Here is a 13386-nt window from a genome sequence, read left to right as displayed (position 1 = left end):
GGCCTCCAAGGAGTTCCCTAATGAGGAACCATAGGAATCTGAGGCTCACACTGAGACCATAGAGATTCCATTGAATTCACTTTTGCCATTCATGAGCTCTGATGAGTATTCTTCCTCTGAAGAGGATGAAGATGTTACTGAAGAACAAGTTGCTAAGTACCTTGGAGCATTCATGAAGCTAAATTCCAAGCTATTTGGTAATGAGACTTGGGAGGATGAACCCCCCTTGCTCACCAAAGAACTGGATGACTTGACTAGGCAGAAATTACCTCTGAAGAGACAAGATCCTGGAAAGTTCTCAATACGTTGTACCATAGGTACCATGACCTTTGAGAAGACTTTGTGTGACCTAGGGTCAAGTATAAACCTCATGCCTCTCTCTGTAATGGAGAAGCTAGGGATCCTTGAGGTACAAGCTGCAAGAATCTCACTAGAGATGGCAGACAAGTCAAGGAAACAGGCTTATAGACTTGTAGAGGATGTCTTGGTAAAGGTTGAAGACCACTATATCCCTGCTGATTTTATAATCCTAGATACTGGGAAGTGTATGGATGAATCCATCATCCTTGACAGACCCTTCCTAGCCACAGCCAAAGCTGTGATTGATGTTGACAGAGGAGAATTGGTCCTTCAAGTGAATGACAACTCCCTTGTATTTAAAGCTCAAGGATCTCCCTCTGTAACCATGGAGAAGAAGCATGAAAAGCTTCTCTCAATACACAGTCAAACAAAACCCCCACATTCAAACTCTAAGTTTGGTGTTGGGAGGCCACAACCAAACTCTAAGTTTGGTGTTAAGAGGCCATCATCATGCTCTGAGTATCTGTGAGGCTCTATGAGAGCTCACTGTCAAGCTACTGACATTAAAGAAGTGCTTGTTGGGAGGCAACCCAATTTTACTTATCTATGTTAAATTTCTATTTTCCATTGTTATTTTATGTTTTTTGTAGGTTGATGATCATGTGAAGCCACAAAAATAATTGAAAAAGCAAAAACAAACTGAAAAACAGAATGAAAAATAGCACACCCTGGAGGAGAAGCCTACTGGCATTTAAACGCCAATAAGGGCAGCAGAATGGGCGTTAACGCCCAGTCTGGTACCATTCTGGGCGTTTAACGCCAGAAATGGGCACCAGACTGACGTTTAATGCCAGAAAAGGGCAAGAAGCTGGCATTAAACGCCAGAAATGGGCAGCAACCTGGCGTTTAACGCCAGGATTGGCAGCAAAGGGCATTTTGCAAGCCTAATTGGTGCAGGGATGAGAAATCCTTGACACCTCAGGATCTGTGGACCCCACAGGATCCCCACCAACCTCAACTCACTCTCTCTCTTCTTCACACCAGCTTTACTCTGCTATGGTCCGGTACGGAATTAGCCACAAGGTGGCAACTCCATATCATCTACAGACAAACGGGCAAGCTGAAGTCTCTAATAGAAAACTAAAAAGAATCCTGGAACGGACTGTAAGTACCTGTAGACAGGATTAGGCGAGAAACTTAGATGATGCTCTGTGGGCTTACAGAACAGCATTCAAGACTCCTATAGGGACCTCTCCATACCAGTTTGTGTATGGTAAGGCCTGTCATCTACCCGTGGAACTGGAACATAAGGCCTACTAGGCAATCAGATTCCTAAACTATGATGCCAGATTAGCTGGGGAAAAAAGATTGCTCCAGCTAAATGAGCTAGAGGAATTAAGACTCACTGCTTTCGAAAATACCAAGCTTTACAAAGAGAAAGCAAAAAGATGGCATGACAGAAAGCTATCATCTAGAGTCTTTGAACCAGGACAGAAGGTTCTGCTGTTTAACTCTAGGCTCAGGCTATTCCCCGGGAAACTGAAATCCTGGTGGAGGGGACCATATGTGATTACAAGTGTGTCACCATATGGCTATGTGGAGCTTAAAGACATTGATTCTAATAAGAAGTTCATTGTTAATAGACAGAGAATCAAGCATTATCTTGAAGACAATGTTGAGCAAGAGTGCTCAAGGCTGAGGCTAGATTAAAAGCTCAGCAAGGTCCAGCTAAAGACAATAAAGAAGCGCTTGCTGGGAGGCAACCCAGCCATTAGCAAAGCTTTTCATTTTATTTATTTAATTATTTATTTTTAATTATAAAAGTTTAATATAAATAATTTTCAAGGTAAAGAATCAATTGCATAAGTTCACAGGGTTACAGAAGGATTTAGAATACAAAACAGGGAGAAAGAGCTCACTGGCAAGAAAATGCCAGTAAGAGGTATATTTGGGCGTTAAACGCCCAAAAGAAGCATCTACTGGGCGTTTAACACCAGTAATGATACCTTTTTGGGCGTTAAACGCCAGAATAGTCACCATTCTGGGCGTTTAATGCCATACCTGCAGCATCTTGGGCGTTCAGAAAAACACCCAGTGACGAAAGATTTCTGGCGTTTAACGCCAGCCAGAAGCAACAGCGGGGCGTTAAACGCCCAAAACAGGCTACAGATGGGCGTTAAATGCCCAAAACAAGCAGCAGTTGGCCGTTTAATGCCAGGATTGTGGAGGGGAGGAAGTTTTTGTTCCCAACTTGATTTTTTTTCAAAATTTCATATCTCCATCCATTTTTCTTGCATAAACATGTTCCCATACTTTTATTTTTCAAATTTTTTCCAATTTTTTTTAAAAATATCTTAATCCTAAAATTAAATCTTTTTCAATTCTTCTTCAACCTCTTCTCAAATCTTTTTCAAAACAAATCTATCTTCTTCAAATTTTTTTTCAAACTCAACAATATCTTTTTCAAATCTTCACAATATTTTTAGAAAAAATCTATCTTTTTCAAATATCTTTCATATCTTTTCAATTTTAAAGTACATATTTTCCTATCATACTTATCTTTTCCAAATCACATTTTCCATCATATCTTTTAAAATTTTTTCGAAAACCCACCCCCTTCCCTTTAAATCCTCGTTCGGCCTCCTCCTCTCTTCCACAATTCGAACTTGGTTCTCCCTCTATCCCTCTCCTTTCCTTTCTTTTGGTTGGGGACAAGTAAACCTCTAAGTTTGGTGTGTTTATCTGTGATCACTAAGCCAATACCCATCAAGATCATGGCTCCTAAGGGAAATCAAACCACCTCAAGAGGCAAGAAAGAGAATATTCCAAAACCACTTTAGAATCAAGGAAAGTTCTTAACCAAAGAACATTCAGACCATTACTACAAAATAATGGGTCTAAGGTCAGTGATCCTGGAAGTTAAATTCGATCTGAAAGAAGACGAATATCCAGAGATCCAAGAGCAAATTCGAAACAGGAGCTGGGAAATCCTAGCTAATCTTGAAATAAAGGTGGGAAGAAACATGGTTCAGAAATTCTACTCTAATCTGTGGCAGACAGACAGGCAGAGAATAGCTGGAACTGCATTCTATAACTATCGAACTCTGGTCAGAGGGAAGATCGTTCACACCCACCCTGACAAAATAAGGGAGATCTTTAAGCTACCTCAACTGCAAGATGACCCAGACTCCTTTAATAGAAGAATGATGAGACCAAATCAGAGCTTGGACAAAATCCTAGAGGACATATGCCTCCTTGGAGCCAAATGGACAACCAACACAAAGGGTGTCCCAAACCAACTCAAAAGAGGAGATCTCCAACCAGTCGCCAGAGGCTGGCTGGACTTCATTGGGCGCTCTATACTGCCCATTAGCAACCGCTCTGAAGTCACCATCAAAAGAGCAGTGATGATTCATTGCATTATGCTGGAAAAAGAAGTGGAAGTTCATCAACTGATTTCTTGTGAGCTTTACAAAATTGCAAACAAGAACTCCAAAGATGCCAAATTGGCTTATCTAAGCTTGATCTCCCTGTTATGTAAAGATGCTGGAGTAAAAATAGGAGTAGATGAGTATATTTCAGTTGAGCAACCAATCACCAAAAAGTCAATGGAAGGACAAGTGCAGGACGACTCCATCAAGAGGAGAGCACAGGAGTTCTTCCCGGAAATTCCTCAATTTGAATACTGGGGGTGCCTAGAAGCATCTATCACCAAGTTACAAGAAGCTATGGATCAACTGAAGGAAGAACAGCAAAATCAAAACAGCATTCTCTGCAAACTGTTTAGGGAACAAGAAGAACAGGGGCATGAACTGAAAGAACTGAGGCGCCAGAAGCTATCTCTTGAAGGGCCAAGCACCCCACAGACTAAAGAGGCATCTACCTCCCAAAGCAAAGGTTTTTGAGTCCTAACTCTGTGATAACCTTTTATCTATTTTAAGAGTATATAAGTATTAAAATTAGAGTCAATTGTCTTTATGTCTTTAGTTTCTTTTCTTTTAATGCTAAGTGTCTGCTTTTATGCCTAATTTATATTATTTCCATTAAATAATAAATAAAGATTATAGTCTATGCCTTAAAGTTATGAATGTCTTATGAATCAATCACCTTTCTTAAATAAAAAAATGTTCTAAAAACAAAAGAACAAGAAGTACATGATTTCAAATTCATCCTTGAAATTAGTTTAATTATTTTGATGTGGTGACAATACTTTTTGTTTTCTGAATGAATGCTTGAACAGTGCATATGTCTTTTGAATTTGTTGTTGATGAATGTTAAATATGTTGGCTCTTGAAAGAATGATGAAAATGAGACATGTTATTTGATAATCTGAAAAATCATAAAATTGATTCTTGAAGCAAGAAAAAGCAGTGAAGAACAAAGCTTGCAGAAAAGAAAAATAGCAAAAAAAAAAAAAAAGAAAAAAAAGTGAAAAAGAAAAAGCAAGCAAAAAAAGCCAAAAGCTCTTTAAACCAAAAGGCAAGAGAAAAAAGCCAATAACCCTTAAAACCAAAAGGCAAGGGCAAAAAGGATCCAAGGCTTTGAGCATCAGTGGATAGGAGGGCCTAAAGGAATAAAATCCTAGCCTAAGCGGCTAAACCAAGCTGTCCCTAACCATGTGCTTGTGGCGTGAAGGTGTCAAGTGAAAACTTGAGACTGAGCAGTTAAAGTCGAGGTCCAAAGCAAAAAGAAGAGTGTGCTTAAGAACCTTGGACACCTCTAATTGGGGACTCTAGCAAAGCTGAGTCATAATTTGAAAAGGTTCACCCAGTTATGTGTCTATGGCATTTATGTATCCGGTGGTAATACTGAAAAACAAAGTGCTTAGGGCCATGGCCAAGACTCATAAAGTAGCTGTGTTCAAGAATCAACATACTGAACTAAGAGAATCAATAACACTATCTGAATTCTGAGTTCCTATAGATGCCAATCATTCTGAACTTCAAAGGATGAAGTGAGATGCCAAAACTGTTTAGAGTCAAAAAGCTACTAGTCCCGCTCATTTAATTGGAGCTAAGTTGCATTGATATTTGGAGTTTATAGTATATTCTCTTCTTTTTATCCTATTTGATTTTCAGTTGCTTGGGGACAAGCAACAATTTAAGTTTGGTGTTGTGATGAGCGGATAATTTATACGCTTTTTGGCATTGTTTTTACATAGTTTTTAGTATGATTTGATTAGTTTTTAGTATATTTTTATTAGTTTTTAAATAAAAATCACATTTCTGGACTTTACTATGAGTTTGTATGTTTTTCTGTGATTTCAGGTATTTTCTGGCTGAAATTGAGGGACCTGAGCAAAAATCTGATTTAGAGGCTGAAAAAGGACTACAGATGCTGTTGGATTCTGTCCTCCCTACACTCGAAGTTGATTTTCTGGAGCTACAGAAGTCCAAATGGCGCGCTCTCAATTACTTTGGAAAGTGGACATCCAGGGTTTTCCAGGAATATATAATAGTCCATACTTTTTTTTCGGTTTAGATGACGCAAACTGGTGTTCAACGCCAGTTCTCTGCCCTATTCTGGCGTTAAACGCTAGAAACAGGTTACAAGTTGGAGTTAAACGCCCGAAACAGGTTACAACCTGGCGTTTAACTCCAGAAATAGCCTAGGCACGTGTAAAGCTCAAGTCTCAGCCCCAACACACACCAAGTGGGCCCCGGAAGTAGATTTCTGCACTATCTATCATAGTTTACTCATTTTCTGTAAACCTAGGTTACTAGTTTAGTATTTAAACAACCTTTAGAGATTTATTTTGTACCTTATGACATTTTCACGTTTTACATTGTATCTCTACGACATGAGTCTCTAAACTCCATGATTGGGGGTGAGGAGCTCTGTTGTGTCTCGATGAATTAATGCAATTACTTCTGTTTTATATTCAATCACATTTGTTTCTATTCTAAGACACTCGCTTGTACTTAACCGTGATGAATGTGATGATCTGTGACACTCATCACCATTCTCAACCTATGAACGCGTGCCTGACAACTACTTCCGTTCTACCTTAGATTGAGTGTGTATCTCTTAGCCTCTTGGTTCATGATCAGAGTCTTCGTGGTATAGGCTAGGACTATTGGCGGCCATTCCTAAGATCCGGAAAGTCTAAACCTTGTCTGTGGTATTTCGAGTAGGATCTAGGATGGGATGACTGTGACGAGCTTCAAACTCACGAGTGCTGGGCGTAGTGACTGACGCAAAAGGATCAATGGATCCTATTCCAACATGAGTGAGAACCGACAGATGATTAGCCGTGCGGTGACAGTACATTTGGACCATTTTTACTGAGAGGACGGATGGTAGCCACTGACAACGGTGATCCACCAACATACAACTTCCCATGGAAAGAGCCTTGCGTGCGTGAAGAAGAAGACAGTAGGAAAGCAGAGATTCGGAAGACAGAGCATCTCCAAATCCTCAATCTGTTCTCCATTACTGCATAACAAGTATTATTTAATTTAGCTTTTTACTCTTCATAAATATAATCACTCTTATCATTGATTTCCTGACTAAGAATTACATAATAGCCATAGCTTGCTTCAAGCCGACAATCTCCGTGGGATCGACCCGTACTCACGTAAGGTATTACTTGGACGACCCAGTGCACTTGCTGGTTAGTGGTACGAGTTGTGAAAAGTGTGATTCACAATTTGTGCACCATGTCCTACTGTAGTTCTTCTAGAATTTTTAGAGTTCTTTCTAGGTACAGGTTCCTGGAAGTGGCAAACACTGGATACTTAAGCTCACAGTATCTGTTTGCAAATTTAACTGGATCATTGGCAGTGAGGAGCTGGTCAGCCTTCTCCTGCGGGGTAAAGTGCTTTTCCCGCCAGGAGTCATCATGCAAAATGTCCAGGATGGACATAGAGGATTCGCCTCTTTTCTATTTGCCAGTGATTGCTTTGCCTTTTTCTTTGCGCTGAGGGTCAGACATCCTGAAAAGCAGAAATTCCAGGATATAATTGAAGAACAAAAGTAGGAAAACAAGTAGGCAAATAGGATTTATCAATGTAAGCATAAAGGCAAACGAGCAGTAGAATTATGAAATGAGTTAAATATATATACATTTTGGACTGAATTTGAGTGAAAAATCTGAGGTGAAAAATCACAATCCAAAATATAGTAGAATTCATGTTAATTAGGAAAAACAATAATCATGCCTTGAGTTAGAAAGAAAAAGTAGTTAGTTAGAAAGCAAATATAGAAGTTTGAAAGTTAAAATGGTTAGGAGTGAAAAAGACGTTAGAATGTGGAAAGTAGTGAGTTAGGAGAAAGGAAGTTAAAATAGGGGGCATGATAACGGTTTCCTAGTTAACAGTAAATTTCACAAGTTTAAAGAATAACCAAGTCATAGTTAAGCAAGGATATCAGGTTATTGATGATAATTCATATAGGTACCGGAGTAGCTAAAATTAAAATGAAATCATCAATAAAGCAAGTTAGTAACCAGGGAAACAAAAGGAATAAGAATGTGAGCCCGTGCATTCATGAATTGGTTTGGTTATGGCTAAAAATGTGAAATTGCCAAAACCAATACATGAATGAAAATGAAACAATTTGCAGAAAATTGGTCAGCATTCCGGCTAAAATTGGATGTTCCCGGGTAATAAACAGCAGGAAAAATCAGTTCATATAAATTTAAATAGAGGTCTAAATAGACACAAATAATATGAACATGAAAGAGCAGTGTAACAGCAGCAAGAAACATGGAAGAACAATATATGAACAATATGATCATCACATGCAAGAATGGCACAATTATCAGGCCTAAATCCACTAACCACATCCTAGCTACCGAACCACCTAGAATCCACTACAAACATGCATCTCTAACTAGCCTAATTTGAACATAATCTGAAAAATAAGTAAATAACTACAAGTGATAGAGAAATAGGTGTTTGGCAGAACTTGGTATGTGTATGAACAGAGGTGACGGCAGAGAGATGGTGGTGGTGATGCGGCGGCGCTAGGAGGGAGCATGGCGGCGCGGTGGTGGAGCAGGGGCGGGTTGGGTGTTGGGGTTTGGGTTGGGTGAGTTGGTAGAGGAAGGAAGAAGGGGGTGAGGGTTGTGGGGGCTGTGGTGGTGGGTTACGGCGGTCGGAGGTTGGCCGTGGTGGGGGGGGCAGTGGCGGAGGAGGGCAGCGGTGGGTGAGAGGGAAGGTTGGGAGTGGTAGAGGAAGAAAAGAAAGAAGAGAAGGAGAGAGAGGGTGGTTTTCGGTGATGGGGTGCGGTGGTGGGATGGCGCGGTGGTCGGCGGTGGTGGCTGGAAGTGTTTGTGGTTGGGTTGTAGAGGAAGGAGGGGTTGCAGAGAAGAGAAGGAGAAGGGGATATGGGCGACGCGATGGGGTTAGGGTTCGCGTGACATGGGGTTAGTGGATTCAAATCCACGCGAATGCGTCGGGCACGCGATCGTGTGACTAGGGTGAAATGGGTTCGATGCGGTCGCGTGATTGACGCAATCGCGTGGGTTGGGTAAAATATGGGTGACGCGGACGCGTGAGGCATGCGACCGCATCGCTGAAAATTGTGCTAGACGCACACTTCCAGTGTCATTTCAGCGCAATTCTCTGTCTCCATTTAGAGGCCATAATATCCACGCGATGCGGTCGCGTCGCTCACGCTTTCGCGTAGGATGAGTGTTTTGCAAGTGACGCGTTTGCGTCAGGGACGCGAACGCGTGGGCCGTTTGTGCTAAACGCACACCAGCCGCACGATTCCAGCCCAACTTTCTGGGCGTTGGATCTTTACGCCGATTTCCTTCTCACGCCCACGTGTGGCCTGCGCGCTCGCGTGGGGTGATATTTATTTATTTATTTTTTGTTCATATGCAATTATGCAGTATGCAACATGCAGTGCTAATGTAGATGCTATGAATAATTCCAGGTTCAATGAAAATAAAATAACATAAAAACAAACATAACGAAATAAAATTGAAACAGGAACGATCATACCATGGTGGGTTGTCTCCCACCTAGCACTTTTAGTTAAAGTCCTTAAGTTGGACATTTGATGAGCTTCCTGTTATGGTGGCTTATGCTTAAATTCATCCAGAAATCTCCACCAATGTTTGGAATGCCAACAGCCTCTGGGATCCCAAACTAGGCATGTAAAGCTTCTGAACAACTTTAAACAGATTCTCAGGCTCCCGGGGTGACGAATGTCAGAGTAGATTCTAGGATCCCAAACTTTGCTTTTAAATCCGTCTTTGTCTTGATTTATATTCTTCCATCCGGGCGGTTTAGAAATTGTATTCTCACCAAGATGACCAAACGCCTTTCGAGACCCATTCAATTGAACTTGATACCAATCCGTGCACTTCGAATTGAAGTGTGGAACCTTATTGAATCTTGCACACCAGCTCTGAGTACGAGCCATTTTCCTCTTACTCTTAAAGCCGCAGAGAGCTCTAAGCTGGCCATCTGTTTCAAGCAAATGATATTCAAGTGGAAAAGTAAAGATAAAGGTTAAGGATTGTACCCATTTGAAGCTTGTATTAGGTGGTATTGGCCTTGGGATAGGTGTTTTCGGTGGTTCTGTAAGCTCTACTCCCTTGTATTCTCCTGTGAATTCCTCCACTTCTTTGCAAAATTTTTCAACTGCAACTGCGTCCTGATCAAAGTCTTCTATGTCTTCCTCGTCACTCAAGTCATACGTTGGAGGTTGAGAGAAATCTACCTCTACATCATCTTCGTATTCACTTGGATAAGGTTCTTCAGGCTCAAGGAGTTTAGTTGCGGATGTAAGTTCGTGACTAGGAGAGCTTGATTCATGATCATTACTGCCTATGGAATCAATTTCTTGGTCTATTCTGTCCAATTTTTCACAAGGTATATGCATTGGAGGTTGTACACTATCCTCCTTGGCATCAAATTCGAACGTCTCGACGGAATCCTTTACAGTTCTCGATTCCCTTGGAGGTTCAGCATCTCCTAAATCTTCAACCACCTCTTCCTCTACAACTATTATTGCTTCCTCCACTTGTTCCAATACAAAGCCATGCTCCTCATTGTCCACCAAAGTTTCTAGTGTTTCCTTCATGCTTCGCTCTTCTTTTGATTCTCCACATGTAGCCATGGGAGTACTTTGAGTGCTCAGATGTCGGGAAGCTATTATATTTACTACCTCGGTTAAGGCAGTAGTGAGTTCCAGTACGTCCCTTTGCATCTTCACTTGCCCTTGAAGAAGAACACGAAGGTTGTCATTCATTGGGGATTGGGGTGGATATGAGGGTTCATTGATTGGGAGAGAGGGTTCATAATAAGAATGTGGTGGTTCTTGGGAGTGATTGGATTGGGATTGTGGTGGATAAGGGTCATACGGTGACGAATGGTAAAAAGGAACTTGTGAGTGTGGCGGTTCAAAGCTATGTTGAGAGGATGATCTATAAGCACAGGGTGGGGCTTGTTGGTAATTACAAGGGGGTCCATCATATCTATTGCTTTGGCATGCATTGTAGAATGGTCCTTGCCCATGATATCTTGGAGGGTGTTGTTGCCAAAAGGGTTGATCAGATCCTCTTGGCTCCATCCATCTTTGATTGCTTGGACCTTGATGCATATTCCTGTTATAGCTTCCACTCCTTTCAACAAATTTAGAACCAAACTCAAAGCGAGAGGGGTGAGAATTCATGGTAGCTAATAGAAATATAAGGGAAAAACAAAAACAAATATACAAGTAAAAGAAAAATATTTATAATAACCAATAATAAGGCACACGTTTGCAGTTCCCCGGCAACGGCGCCATTTTGACGAACGGGTTTTTCTATCGGTAAAGAATGAAAGTAATCGCATTGTAAGTATAGTTTCTAAACCAACAGAAAAATCCTTTCGTACAAACGTTTTGGTTGTCACAAGTAACAAACCCAATGAAATTTATAAACCGAAGTATTCAAACCTCGGGTCGTCTTCTCAAGGAACTGCAGGGAGGTGTTCTTATTATTAGTTATGGAAGACAATGTTTTTGGGTTTTAAAAGGTTTGAACAAGGAAAATAAATTGCAGGAATTAATAAATTAATATCTAATAAAACTCTTGGCAAGGTATGAAATTTCGGAAGTCCTATCCTAGTTATCCTTATCGACGGTGATGAGAATTGAGTTTAATCCCAGTTAGTTAACCTTTACGAAAGCAAGGGAAAGTCAAGTGGACTAATTAGTTAGATCCCCAAGTCCTAGCCAACTCCTAAGGAAAGACTAGAGTTATCGGAATTCAATTCAATTAGCAAAAATAACAATTAACAACCACGATAAGTTTGATAACTCAAGAGTCTCCAGTTAATCAATTAAAGCCAAGAATATAAAAAGCTAAATAAGAATCATAAATCTGAAATACTTCAATTTATATTAAATAAAGAAAATCCTAACATGAATGGTTCATAAGCCAATTTGGCAACATAAGTAATTAAATAAAATCATTAAAGTATCTGAAAGTAAAAACTATATCTAAATTATGAAAAGTGAATAATTGATGACTTTCTTTGAATGGATGCATTCCCCCACCTTATAACCTCTAATCTGTACTTTCTGGACTTGGATCTGGGCCAAAAAGGGTTTCAGAAATCGCTGGGGGAATTTTCTGCAGTTTCTGCACGTGGCGTCTGTCACGCGTCCGCGTGGGTCACGCGGTCGCGTCATCTGGGAGTTTTTCTTGTCACGCGTTCACTTCGGTCACGCGTACGCGTCATTTGCGTTCTGCTCAAGGCACGCGTCCGCGTCAGTCACGCGTTCGCGTCGTTGCCTTTTCGCGCTGGGCACGCGGCCGCGTCGTCCATCCGTTCGCGTCGCTGCCCTTTTCTTCAAAACTCCATTTTTGTGCTTTCCTTCCACTTTTGTATGTTTCCTTTCTGTTCTCTGAGCCATTCCTGCCTTGGGAGATCTGAAAACACTTGACACACAAGTCACGGCATCGAGTGGCAATAAAGGGCAATTAAAATTAATATTTTTAAAGCATAGGAAACATGTTTTTCACACATATCATATAATAAGGAAGGGAAAGTAAAACCATGAAATTTACATGAATAAGTGGGTGAAGGATTGAATAAATCACTTAAATTGAGCACAAAATACATCATAAAATATGGGTTTATCAAGCGCCGCCCAGCAGTGGCGGCGGTTCGGTTGTGCTCGCGGCGGCGCCGGGAAGCAGCGCGGAGCGGAGGGTGAGAGACAGAGCAAGGAGGAGAGCAGAGAGGACGAGGGGAAAGGGTAGAAGAAAATGAGTTAGTGGAGGTGGTGATGGCGGTTGGGTGCTCGCCGGCGGCAATGGAGGCGGTCGGACGGAGAGCAGAGAGAGACAGTGAGCTGTGAGAGTGAGAAAGAGGGGAAAAAAGAAAGAAGGAGGGAAGTGAGGAAAGGGGGCGGCGGCGGTTACTGTGAGGTCGCCGGCTGTTGGTGGTTGAAGGTGGTAGTTATGGAGTTATGGAGGTTGGAGGGAAAAGAAGAGACGAAACGTTGAAGAAGAGAGAGAAGAGGGGTGCGCGACTGCGCTAGGTTTCTGCTGCACGAAATTGTGATCATCAACAATGGCGCTAAAGACTTGGAGCTCTCAAACGTGAATCACACTTTGTCACAATTCCGCACAACTAACCAGCAAGTGCACTGGGTCGTCCAAGTAATAAACCTTATGTGAGTAAGGGTCGATCCCACGGAGTAGGTGCAAGGATTGAGATGCTTCTCCCATAGAAATCAGGAGTAGGTGCAGTAAAGTCACCAATCACCTTCCTTGTATTGTTGGCAATGTTGTTGTTTTCGGCTGCCATGGTTTCTTCTTCTTTGAAGAGTTCTGTTAGGCCCTCTAAATAGAATTGTTCTTTAGCTTTTCTTAGCTTTCTCTTCAAGGTCCTTTCAGGTTAAGGATCAGCTTGAACAAGTATGCCTTTATCTTTGTTCCTTCTCATATGAAAGAGAAGAGAACAAGAAAGTAGGGAATCCTCTATGTCACAGTATAGAGATTCGTTGAGGTGTCAAAGGAAAAGAAGAATAGAAGGAGGAGGTGGAGAAGAGGGAATTCGAACTTATCAAGAGGGACAGAGTTCGAATTGCACCTTGATGAAGAGTCTTAGTCCCTTAAATAAAAGGATGTGAAAAGAG

This window comes from Arachis hypogaea, chromosome 16 (genome assembly GCF_003086295.3).
Source record: "Arachis hypogaea cultivar Tifrunner chromosome 16, arahy.Tifrunner.gnm2.J5K5, whole genome shotgun sequence".
Lineage (NCBI taxonomy): Eukaryota > Viridiplantae > Streptophyta > Magnoliopsida > Fabales > Fabaceae > Arachis > Arachis hypogaea.
The sequence above is the reverse complement of the archived record's forward strand: the minus strand, read 5'-3'. Positions refer to the sequence as shown.